The following is an 11,639-nucleotide window of genomic DNA, read 5'->3' on the forward strand; positions in this document are numbered from 1 at the left end:
ACATTTAGGATGAGACAATAAAACTAATTATATTTTTTAATGGTATAGCATTTACTATTCTGCATTTAGCTTTCTACACTTACCAAAAAATTCAAATTTTACAAATTTCGAGAGTTAAGAATTTGAAAGGGGGAATGAACAATTTATCAGTTGCTAAAATTTCAGACTTCTGAGGTGTAGAAGAAAAACTATCGTCAAACTTCGTCAAAAAATTTTTGCATAAACAATATTGAAGGTGACACCACTTCGCCTAATTTAACGCATTTTTAACAATATGGAAGGCATCAAATATTATTGTAGGAATTCTCCTAAATTTATGCAAAATTGTATATACTCGTATTTTAACAAGAGAATTATTTTATTTCACTATTTTTAAACTATTTTTTAAAAAAATATTAATTATACACTATACTTAGACCGGAATCTTTGTATAAATACAAGCTATTGGTTTGATTTACTACCATGTTTATGAATATTTTTTGTTCGAAGCTTGCTTTCCAACTTTTAAATTCCAATATATCATAAACATATCGAGAAATTAATAAGTTTTTACTAAAGCAATCATTAAAATTCCAATACAAATATGTAAGGAATACCTACTGGTACAAAAAATCTAAAGTAGAAATAAATGAGATGGGAATAAAAAAAAAAAACAAAACCAAAACAAAAGAAAAGAATAAAAATTGAGTTTTGTTTTTTTTTTTGTGTACATGAGTGTGTTTTCTGTTTTCTCTTGTTTTTTTCTTTGCAAATTTTTTTGGTTTTTGTTCTTTTTTTGTTACTACTCTCATGCGACCATCTAAAGAAAGTTTTGCTGTTTATTTTTTTGTTTTTTTTTTTTGTGATAACGAATTTTAAATGTTTACATACATTTTTACAATACCTATATATCTTACGCCTTCCTTTCACATTAGATTGACTATATTTAATGCTCTCTTCATTTCCATATACTCAGCATATAATGTTTACATAAATATATTACATAATATGATGAGAAGCTGAGCCCTTTTGTTCTAAATATAATAATATTGAATAGAGGGAAAATTTAGAAAAAAAAAAAACAAAATAAGAAAAACAAAATACTTGTTTTTGTCCTTTTGTTTTTGGTTTTTCCATTATAATGTTTTACACATAACATTTTCGAATTTGTATTTTCTATTGGAAAGTTTTATGCAAAACACGTCCAGTAGACTGTTAATTTGCGGCCTGATCAATTCTACTCTCGTTCGTTATCAGAGCAAAAATAGTACAAAAACAAAAAAAAAAACTAGAAGAAAAGCAGAAAAAAAAATTTAATGTATAGTTTGTTGTTGTATAAAGAGAAAGTCCTGAAAATCATATCCCTTCGTTACTCTTTTTCTTTTTTTTTTTTGCTTATTTGCCTACTTTTTTCTGAATTTTTCATTCCTTTTGAAAAATACGTACTCTTACTTTTTTGAATTTTTTTTTGTTTTCCGAAAAATCAACCAAAATGCCAGTTGAATGCAGAAAAAGCAAAGAAAATATTTTTTTTTTTATTTTTTGGGAAAAATGAATTTAACGAGTTGAATTTTTTTTTCTCAAAAGAAAATAAAGAGGAAAACAATAACAATAATCAAATAAGAACAAATTATACTGGTATAAAGGTGGGTCATAGGAGGAAACAAAAATATAGGAGTACGGGGTAACGAATGGTAGGGGAATATAGAAAATTTAAAAAACAATAAAAACCTATTTTTTTCTTCTGTTTTCTGTTTTTTTTTCTGTTACAATGACTAGCTTCAAATTCAAAAAAGGTTTCTATTTTCTTTACGTACCATTTACTATGTATAGGCAATAGTCGGCCTTATACAGGACTTTTATGCTAAAATAAACAAAAAAAAAAACAAACAAACATTTTATGAGTTGATCTCTTAAATGCTAAATGATTTTGGTAATAAAAAGGAGCAAAAAATTGTTCTTCGTATACTAAATTTCTACAATTATACTCACACATACATACATATATGTATAAGTATATAAAAGAATTTAACTTCTCATGTTTATTTTTCCTTATCCTATACAGAAAATCCTTGAAATTTAATTCAATTTTTAAAAACTAAAAAAAAAAAAAATATAAATGTAATTTTGATTATGATCTTTTGATTTTCAATATTTGATTTTGAATATTGCTAAATGCTCTGTTCATTCTATAATATGTAGAATAGTGTGTTGTGTTGCCGTATAAATTTTACTAGTAGATGGAGAAAAAATTACAAGTATTTCCTTCATCAGTATTTTATGTATGAGTATAACAATAGTGTTTATGTAAATTGGCAATATTATTAAATAATAATTTGAATTCTGTATACTTAGTTATTTGAAGAAATTTAAATAATTTTTGAAATCAATTTCTTCAGATCAATGATAACACCTTGCATTTACTAAATATATTCGTAAAATTTTAAATTAGAAATTTATGTGATAAGAATATTTTGGTGTGGACAGCTTAAACAATTTGCCCAAAATTATTGTCTATTTCAATTTGTTTATCACTTAATTAAAAGAATTGATTAATTTGATTAATTTGAGTTTATATAGGATAATAAAATGTACATTGGCCTTCTATAGAAGTAAGACACATAACTTCTCCCAGAATTAATTTAGAATTGAAATCAATGAAAAATTATTAATATTTTAAAACATTTTGAAACTTACGCGTTTAGAGGTATATGTAATTATTGTTCTTGTTTACACATATATCCCTCAGTCTTTTAATTATTCTAACAAGACCTTAGAAGATATTGACTGTATAATAAAAATTCATTTACGATAAAGTACTTAAATAAAAATATTTTTGCAGAAGTTTTTAGGTTTGACTGAAATTTAAAATTATATTATGTTTCATTGCTTAAAGTTCATAATTTTAAGTTCTGTAAGGAAATTGTATAGACCTTCATGAACAGCTAAAATTCTTGTATGAAGACAATAATCACAGTTCAATAGGTTTCGAGTTACAAGGAGTTCATTTCCGTATCAGATAGGCGCATTGTTATAAATATAATTTGGAAGCCTCAGAACAAAAACTTTCTCATATAATTATCTACATTTGTTATTTTCGCTCCAGGATTCGGACTCAAATTTTCTAAAAGCAATTTGAAAAATTTTGATTTCTAACTTTTCAAATCTGAAAAATATTAAGTTTTTACATTGTAATTTTCTCACATTTCTACGATCATCTTCAAGTCTGTTATACTCCTAAGCTTATGTTATGAGTTTTTTTTTTTTGAGAAAAATAAATTATTGCAAATATTTTTTATTCTAATTTTTTTTTTCTTCATTGAAATTTACAATAACTAATGAAAATGATGTCCATCTTCTGTTATACAAACGTTCAAATTACTAGCAAAATTTCAAAATATATTTGTGGGTCCGAAAAATATAATATGGCATTTTTGCATGAATATAGCTCTGCAAGTTAGTTTGGATTTTAACAGTCAATCATATAAATATCATATTGTATTCTCCAGGTTATTTATTTGTGCAGATTGGCCCAATTAAGGACTAAAATTCATAAATTAAAATTTCTATAAAATTTAATTAGATTAGAATTATAATTTTATGTGAAAAACTGTCACAACAAATCTACCGTAAACCTATGGATAGAAAATTGTAAATTTAATTGGCTAGTCGCAATAATATAAACAAGGGTGTCCCCTGTAAAATATAAGCTGTAAAATCAAAATTTAAAAGTGCACCATATACAATAGTGATCATGCTAAGTCATTATTTTATATAAAAATATACACTATTCGTGCCTTTCTATTCCGGCCAAAAATTTCATTTTATTGAACACTTCCTATTATTCAAATTTCCTTTTATTACTAAGGTAATCCTTTTAAATTTCAAGAACATTCCATTTTTTTTTCCAAATATTTCTATAGATTTAATTTAATTTTTAAAATTATACTCAATATTTTCATTAGCAATTCCAGACGGTAAAAATTTACATAAAATATATGAATTTATTTATAAAATTTAAATATTTTTAGACGTAATATTGTTATTACAATATCGAAATATTAAAAATAATAAAATCATTTTTTATAATAATTATTAAATTTTATTATACAAATTTAAAAAAACTCTAATTTTTAATTAATTTTAAAATTATTTTAATGAGCACTTAACAAGAATCGTGTTGAAGTTTCAAAGTGTTATTAATTGAACTAAAAAAAGAACCAAAACCATATTAAATTTTCTAATCTACATTCATACAAAAAAATAGAATCAAAACTAATTATATTTAAAATTATTAAACACGTTTGTATATACGTTATGTATTTGTAATGTACATTATATGCATATGTGTAAATTAATATGCATATGATATACTTACATTATATAAAAATTGAAATTAATTTTGAAAAACTATTTCTGCAATAAAAATTTTCCATATAATAATTACCAATTTTATTTTTAAAGTACAGTTTAAAAATTTTATTTAAAGAAATCTTGTTCGGTTTTGACGACATTAATAAAAATAATTTTGACAAAATTTTAATTTTTTTGGTACAATTCGCAATGAAATACATTAAAAATTTCATGTTGATTATAGGAACCAAAAATATTCAATGGAAAGTAAGTGGTGGCGAGTAGACATTATGAAAAATATCATTCGCCATACACTGGAAGAAAATCTAAAGGACGAAAGAAATGTGTAAGCGAAGTATACAATGTATTGGCCCATTCGTATTTGTCTTTGGCCCATTTTTCTTAATCTTGAAAAATTTTTCTCTTATCCAAAAGTTTTTTAATATGAAATTTGACTAGATTTAATTTAATTATAAGAAAATTAAATTACAAGAATGTTCATAAAGCTTTTAGTATTTGGAATTTAATATTTCTATATACTGACCATTTGTATATTAAAATATTGTGTTACTTGTAAACTACCGAAAATATTGCACAAGTTTTCACGTTAACAATATATTGTCATTATACTCTTGTAAACGTACGTAATATTGTTTTACTAAAGATTTCACGTCAAATTTTATACATACCCTGAAAATTTTCCAAACTTTATACAACAGAACGGAACAACGTAACAGAACGGAACAATATTTCACAGAACAATATACCTCTCAGTATAATACCCGGATAATCATGGGATTTCGAATTATATGGTAATTCCATAATGTAGTATGATATTGTTTTAAGAGTTCAATGTGTAAGTCGAATCGAATTACCAAATTGTGTTAATAGAATACGGTATGATGCTTAAAGTTTCTGTGTTTTTTCAAAATTTAACACATCTTTCTATTCTTACTTTTTGTATAACGCACAAAATCATTTCAAATACAATCCAAAATCTATTATGTTTTATTTAACAAACTCTTTCCGAATTGCAAACATTTTAAAACTAATATTTTTTTACCTTATAAATTGTTAATATACCAAAGGTAATAACAAAATTGTTTCGTAAAAATTAGAATTAATTATTACAATAAAAAGTTATAATCTTAACTGGTATACAATCTATTATTGTATAACTATATTTTAAATTTCAAAAATATATAAAACTTCCTGTATAAAACTTGTATCAAATCTTTTAAATCTATCATGAATATTTATAATTATTAAAAGCAATAACAGTTACCTGCATATTATATAGAAAATTTACAATCTATTCTATACTGTTTAATTTAAAAACTAATCTAATTATCATTCACTAGAACATCAATTTTATGGAAAATCCTTTTTTTTTACTTAGTACTTTTGCAATAACCATTTATATAACACTTTTTTATTTTATACTATTGAAAATTTTCTCATTTTTATATGATTAGAAAATCTTTACTTATTTTTATAATAATTATTATTAAAACAATCTAAAACTTTTCTTGCACTCTCTCTCCCTGTCTTTCTCTCTCTCTCTCTATCTTTCTCTCAAAAATTTTGTATTTATTAAAAAAAATAAAATATGCAGTATTTATAATTGAAATTATTATTTTCATTTTTTAAAATCGCAATGATGTCCTTTCATTCCCCTATAAATATGCAATATGCAATATGCATGTAAAATATTAATTGAGTATAGTATAATAATAGAGAACGGATATTTCATAGGGCTTTTTATCTTTAAGTCAAAATGAAAAAGTTAAAACTCTTGAAAATTCATTTATTTCTTTGTAAATCTCGTGTTAACTATAGATAAAAAGAGAGAGAGAGACGGACTGTGAGAGTGTTAAAATAACTTTACAGTTTAAAATTGCACTCGTTTATTATAAACTATAATTCTCATAATATAAGCACTATAATATCCTTGTTATAAATTTCATGTGATTATACCCTGTCGGTAGTCCAATGCATCTTTTCGATAAACGCCATTTTCTCAATTCTTGCACTAATAATGTTTTTGGTTATTATTTTTGTGGAGTCTCTATGGATTTGTATAGCACAAGTACAAATGTATTGTACTTCTTGTAATGTGAATCTTTATGGATTTGTGTAGAACAAATATATTTAATCATTTTACATTTGAAGTCATTTAAAACACGAAATTGTTTAAATTTTTAAAAAGTTTTATTAAATTCAATTCCTGGAAAAACTCCAAACGAATTTGTACTACTAATTTGTGATCACGAAACTAAAAATTTCTAAGACATGAAATTTAATCTATGCTTTAAAACATATTGCCTAACTAAAATCTTTACAAATTTTTGATTGAAATTCATATTGAATTTAAAATATTGAAAAATAATAAAAGAGGACCTTAATTAAATAATTAGAATTTAATGAATATTTACAAAACAATTCTTGAGTAATTCAATCTTGAACTTTACAATTCTTTTCCCGTAAATGTTGTCATTGGCGCTTATCCCGAACATGTAATAAACCGACAATATACCCATCGGTATTAAAATTTCTCTTGTATGTTATTCTTACTCTCTTAGTATTAAAAAAAATAATTTAATATTCCAATTATATATTAAATTTTTAACTTGTTTCATTTTATTTCAATCCCAATTGAAAAATAGCAAAAAAAAAAAAAAATTACCCAAAAATTTTTGGTGTGTTTTTTAGAATTTTCAACAAAAAAAAAACTTTTTAAAAACCGCAATAAAATTTTACTTGTAATATTAATACACATTTTTATTATAAGCACTTATTACAGTTTATTTAACATACATCCATACACTATTATGTACTACCTACCTACGTAATATACATGCTTATATATTCACTCAAAATTTATACTAATAGAGTTAGTTATAGCTAGCGTGTAACCTATAGTTGTAGAACTTGTATGAAAATCGTTGCTCACTATACGTATACTCACTATTTCATTATAAATTTACTTGTGTGTATTTTAAAATATGCATAATAGTAAAATAATAACAATAATAGAATAAAAAAAAAATAAATTACAAAAAAAAAAAAAAAACAGAACAAAAATCGCTACCACACAAATTTCTAAAATTTTCTGTACACATTTTTTTTGTTCCTTTTTTTTGTATATACAAAATATTTTAAATAGTTGTTAAATATTATATTGAATTCATGAATGTAAGATAAACAGTGTTATCACGTATTTTTTCGAACAGTATATATATTTGAGGTATAATAATTTCTTTTTTTTTTAATTTAAAAAGGGAGTCAACAACTCTCTTTGCATAATTTGTAACTTGTTGTCTCTGTAAGAGGGATATTGGAAGGTTTTGCACCATATATGTATATGTGCGAATTAAATAAGAATATAATTTTGAGATGCAATACGCTACCAAGAAAAAAGAGACATCACTACATTTTTAATTATCTTGCTTTATACGTAAAATAGTTCTAGTTATAATTTTCAGTGCAATTGTTTACTTCACTCTGTACATTCGTCTGGCTGTGTGTCCGCTATTCTATTACAAAATATTATTAACTAAATCTAAAGAGTTAAATCTCTATTATATCAAAGTATCTGTTATAATTACTTTTAATCTTAATAGCCTTTACAGTTGATATGCAATTTTACTCTTCAAACTGTATAGAAGTCTTAAAATTTTAATAGTGCTTAAGCATTAATGATTCATTGTTAATTATTTTTTATGCAAAACTACAATTTTTATAACCTCATTTTTTTAAGAAACTTATTTTTGTTATAAGAAATCAATATTATTTTTTTTCTAAAAAATAATTGTCTTTTTTTTTTGTTTTAGATCATTAGCAGTTGTGGTTTAAATTGTTTAAAGAAAATCTCATTATTTTACAAGTGATTTGAGTCTACTTAACCGTTAGAGTGCCGATCGTCGATTTTCGTCGAATCGAATGTTCCCGAAAAGTGCCGATTGTCGATAATCGTCGATTGTGCAGGCGTCACTTCCCAGGCAGGCGTGTTTTTTCTTCACACTGTAAACCTAACTCATGTTATTCTTTGTAGTAGAAATTTTTTTGCAAATAATATTTTATTTTATTGATATTCAACGATTCTTATACGTAAAATATCGTGGTCAAATACTTCGCGAAGTTTCTCGTCCGAAACTTGTGATAGTTCGAGTGATGATTTTTTATACTGCATTTTGAGATAAAGGTATGCAAATTTTTGGCCCTCAAACGGTTAAGAGATTTATGACGTGCTAAAGAATTATATTATGGATAAGGAGTAAACAGTATTAAATTTCTTTCAAATCTGCCTCACAAAATCAAAAATTCTTTACAATACGTTGCTAATTGTATTCAAAATAGGGAAAACTTAATAGAATAGAAAGAATAATGACAATGAAGATTCGCACAACAGAGTGATGAAAGAAAAAGATGATGACATTTGCAACACTCTCTAGTCTTGTATTAGCTATTATATTCAGCCATGGTCAATGTATGACTTCTCACTGTTTATTTATTATACAATCAAATATTTTACAAAAATTTATTTTCCAATCAAGTTTCTTTTTTTTACCAACTTGATTGTATTTAAAATTTAAAAAAAACAACCAGAAATTTTTTTAGGAAGTTAAAGAAAGCAAAAATAAGGCAAAAATTGCAATAATTTTTGACAGATATTACCCAATTGTAAGAGTATTTAATACTCGTTATACTATTCACAAGTTTTTCTTTTATTTTCATTTTTTTGCAATATCATCACTAGCTACATACCACACGACTATAAAAAGTAAAAATAATAGAATTAAAAAATAGAAACAAAGAAAAAGGATAGCATTTACAAGTTTGTGTGTTAACAGGATATACGTATAAATTTTCATGTATATACAAGCACATCTACACCTATTACATTCTGTTATACTTCTGTTATATAGGAACATAATATAGATTGCATTTACTACCAAATTTTAAAAATTGGAAATTCAACACAGTTAAGAAAAAAATTTTTGTTGAAAAATTTTTGGTGTTCAAGGAAAAATTTTTTTTTTTTTTTTTGAAACAATTTTCCCAGTCACCATAGAACAAAATCTCTTTCCATGCATCTTATGCTTTTGCATCCTTTATAATTTGTAAAATGTAAGGGAAAAATTTAAATGTTTTTCTTATTTCAAATGTTTTCGTTTATTTTATTCTTCTTCTTCTTGTCCTTTTTGTTCTGTTGACTATGGATAAAATTTTTACCTTAATAGCTTTTCCTGTCATTTGAAGATATTCTGTGGTATTTTTTTTTTTTCTGAATGTTTTTTTGTGAAATTTTTGAAAAAAAAAATAAAGGGGGAAAAGAAAAATTATACGATATTTGCATACAGGATAAAGAAGGAACATTCCTTATGAATTAATACGGTTATTATAATAAAATATTTGTATATGTGTATGTATGTATATTACGATTGTATATTGTTATAATTGTTTAAACTCTTTGTAAACTTGTAATGTTGAACTATACGATCTACTTTAATATAATAGTATAGTTTTGTTAGGTAATCTAGCAATAATGAAATTACAAAACTATTTTCAACAATATTAAAGAAAGGATATTATTTTCATGTAATAAAATTTTAAAATAACACGTTAAATATTTAAAAAAAAAAATTGGATATATTTAATAAGGATTTTCTTTATATAATTATGGGGAGTATATGTGAATAATATTTAATGTTATATTGAAATTTTACTTAAAATTTCTATTAAATTTTGTTTATAAATATAGAAGTAATGTGAAAATTAAAATGGGTTCTAAAAGAAATTTCTTAATAATAGTTCGGAAAATCCCTGTATATAAACATTATTAGAGTAGATTAAATAAATTTCTTTCAATAGATCAATTTGTAACAGTGGAAAATGATAACCATGTTGGTCTTTGATGAGCTTATAAATTTATTATTCATTCATTTCTAACGTAAGAGTCTAAAAATTGCAAATTTAATGAAGGCATTGCAAGGATATTGTGGACTATGGACAGTAAGGAGTACGACGTTTCGATATTCTAAAGCGAAAAAGACAGTAGTATTAAGTATATTGTTATCGTAAACCAGATAAAATATTATCTTTGAAAATAAATATACTGTTACTTATAAGTATACTTTTTTATATTCTGCACTAAAACAATATGTTCTTTGCGCACAGGAGCACAATACGGGAAAAATAGAAAATTTGAAATTCTTCATGAATTCTTAAATGTTCTTGACAAATTTTCAAAATTTTAAAAATGATGTTCAGTAAACGAATTATACTACAAGATTAAGGAATAAACTGCGACCAAATATATTTATATTATAAACAGACCAAGATTGTAACATTAAAACAAAATGTAATTTGAGCTCTCTTTTATGCGCAGGCTAAAATTATCGCTAAATTAACATTTTTTTTGCCTATTATTACATTTATTTAAACTCATAGGGCTCAGGCAGACATGCAACTTTCAGCTTTGCAACTGTTTGATTGCTAGTTCGTATTCCATAGGTGTATGTTCAATGCGCTCACATGTAATTTTATGACCGCATGCACTTAAGTAATCAAATACTTTGTAATTCTTAACAAAGTGATTACAATTTTTAGTTAACGAGTTAACGAAATCGACATAATGAGTTAAAGAATCAATTTATTTTTGAATCAACATGTAATTTAGTTGCTTAGATGTTGTAGTAATTGCAAAATTAAAAATTGCATGCCAGCCTAAGGGCTCAGAACCTAAATATTATTAGAATATTTTCATATAATTTTAATTTCTTTTACATCCCAATAAATCCCTCCAATCTATATATGTACCTTGCCTACATTTGATATATTGCAGATTATAGGTAATCTAACAAAACAAGTCTATAGAAAAACTAATTTACAAATTTCATACACAAACAAAACCACCAGTATTCTTAATCTACAGTTGCAGTTCAAAGGAACCACTCGGAACTTAAATTTTTAAACCTAGTTAAGTTAAATAAAATTAATTAAGCACTCAAGTCTCTAAAATTACTGGATTATTAGAAAGATTTGGAAACAATCTTATTTGTACTCTTGATTGCAGTGCAGAAATGGATTCCAAAACTAGAAATTATTTATTACTTTAATATTTAAGTTGAATTTGGTCTATAAATTTTTGCATAATTTATATGTAGACAAATCAAATTTTTCTATTATAGTTTATTTTTAATTTCATTCAATTTTCCTATTAGACGTGCTCTTAGGTTCATACACATATTGATTTTAAAGATGATATAAAATATTTATTTGTACAACTTTCATTGTAGACTCAT

This window comes from Condylostylus longicornis, unplaced genomic scaffold, assembly GCF_029603195.1.
Source record: "Condylostylus longicornis isolate FDR11 unplaced genomic scaffold, ASM2960319v2 ptg000038l, whole genome shotgun sequence".
NCBI classification, from domain to species: domain Eukaryota; kingdom Metazoa; phylum Arthropoda; class Insecta; order Diptera; family Dolichopodidae; genus Condylostylus; species Condylostylus longicornis.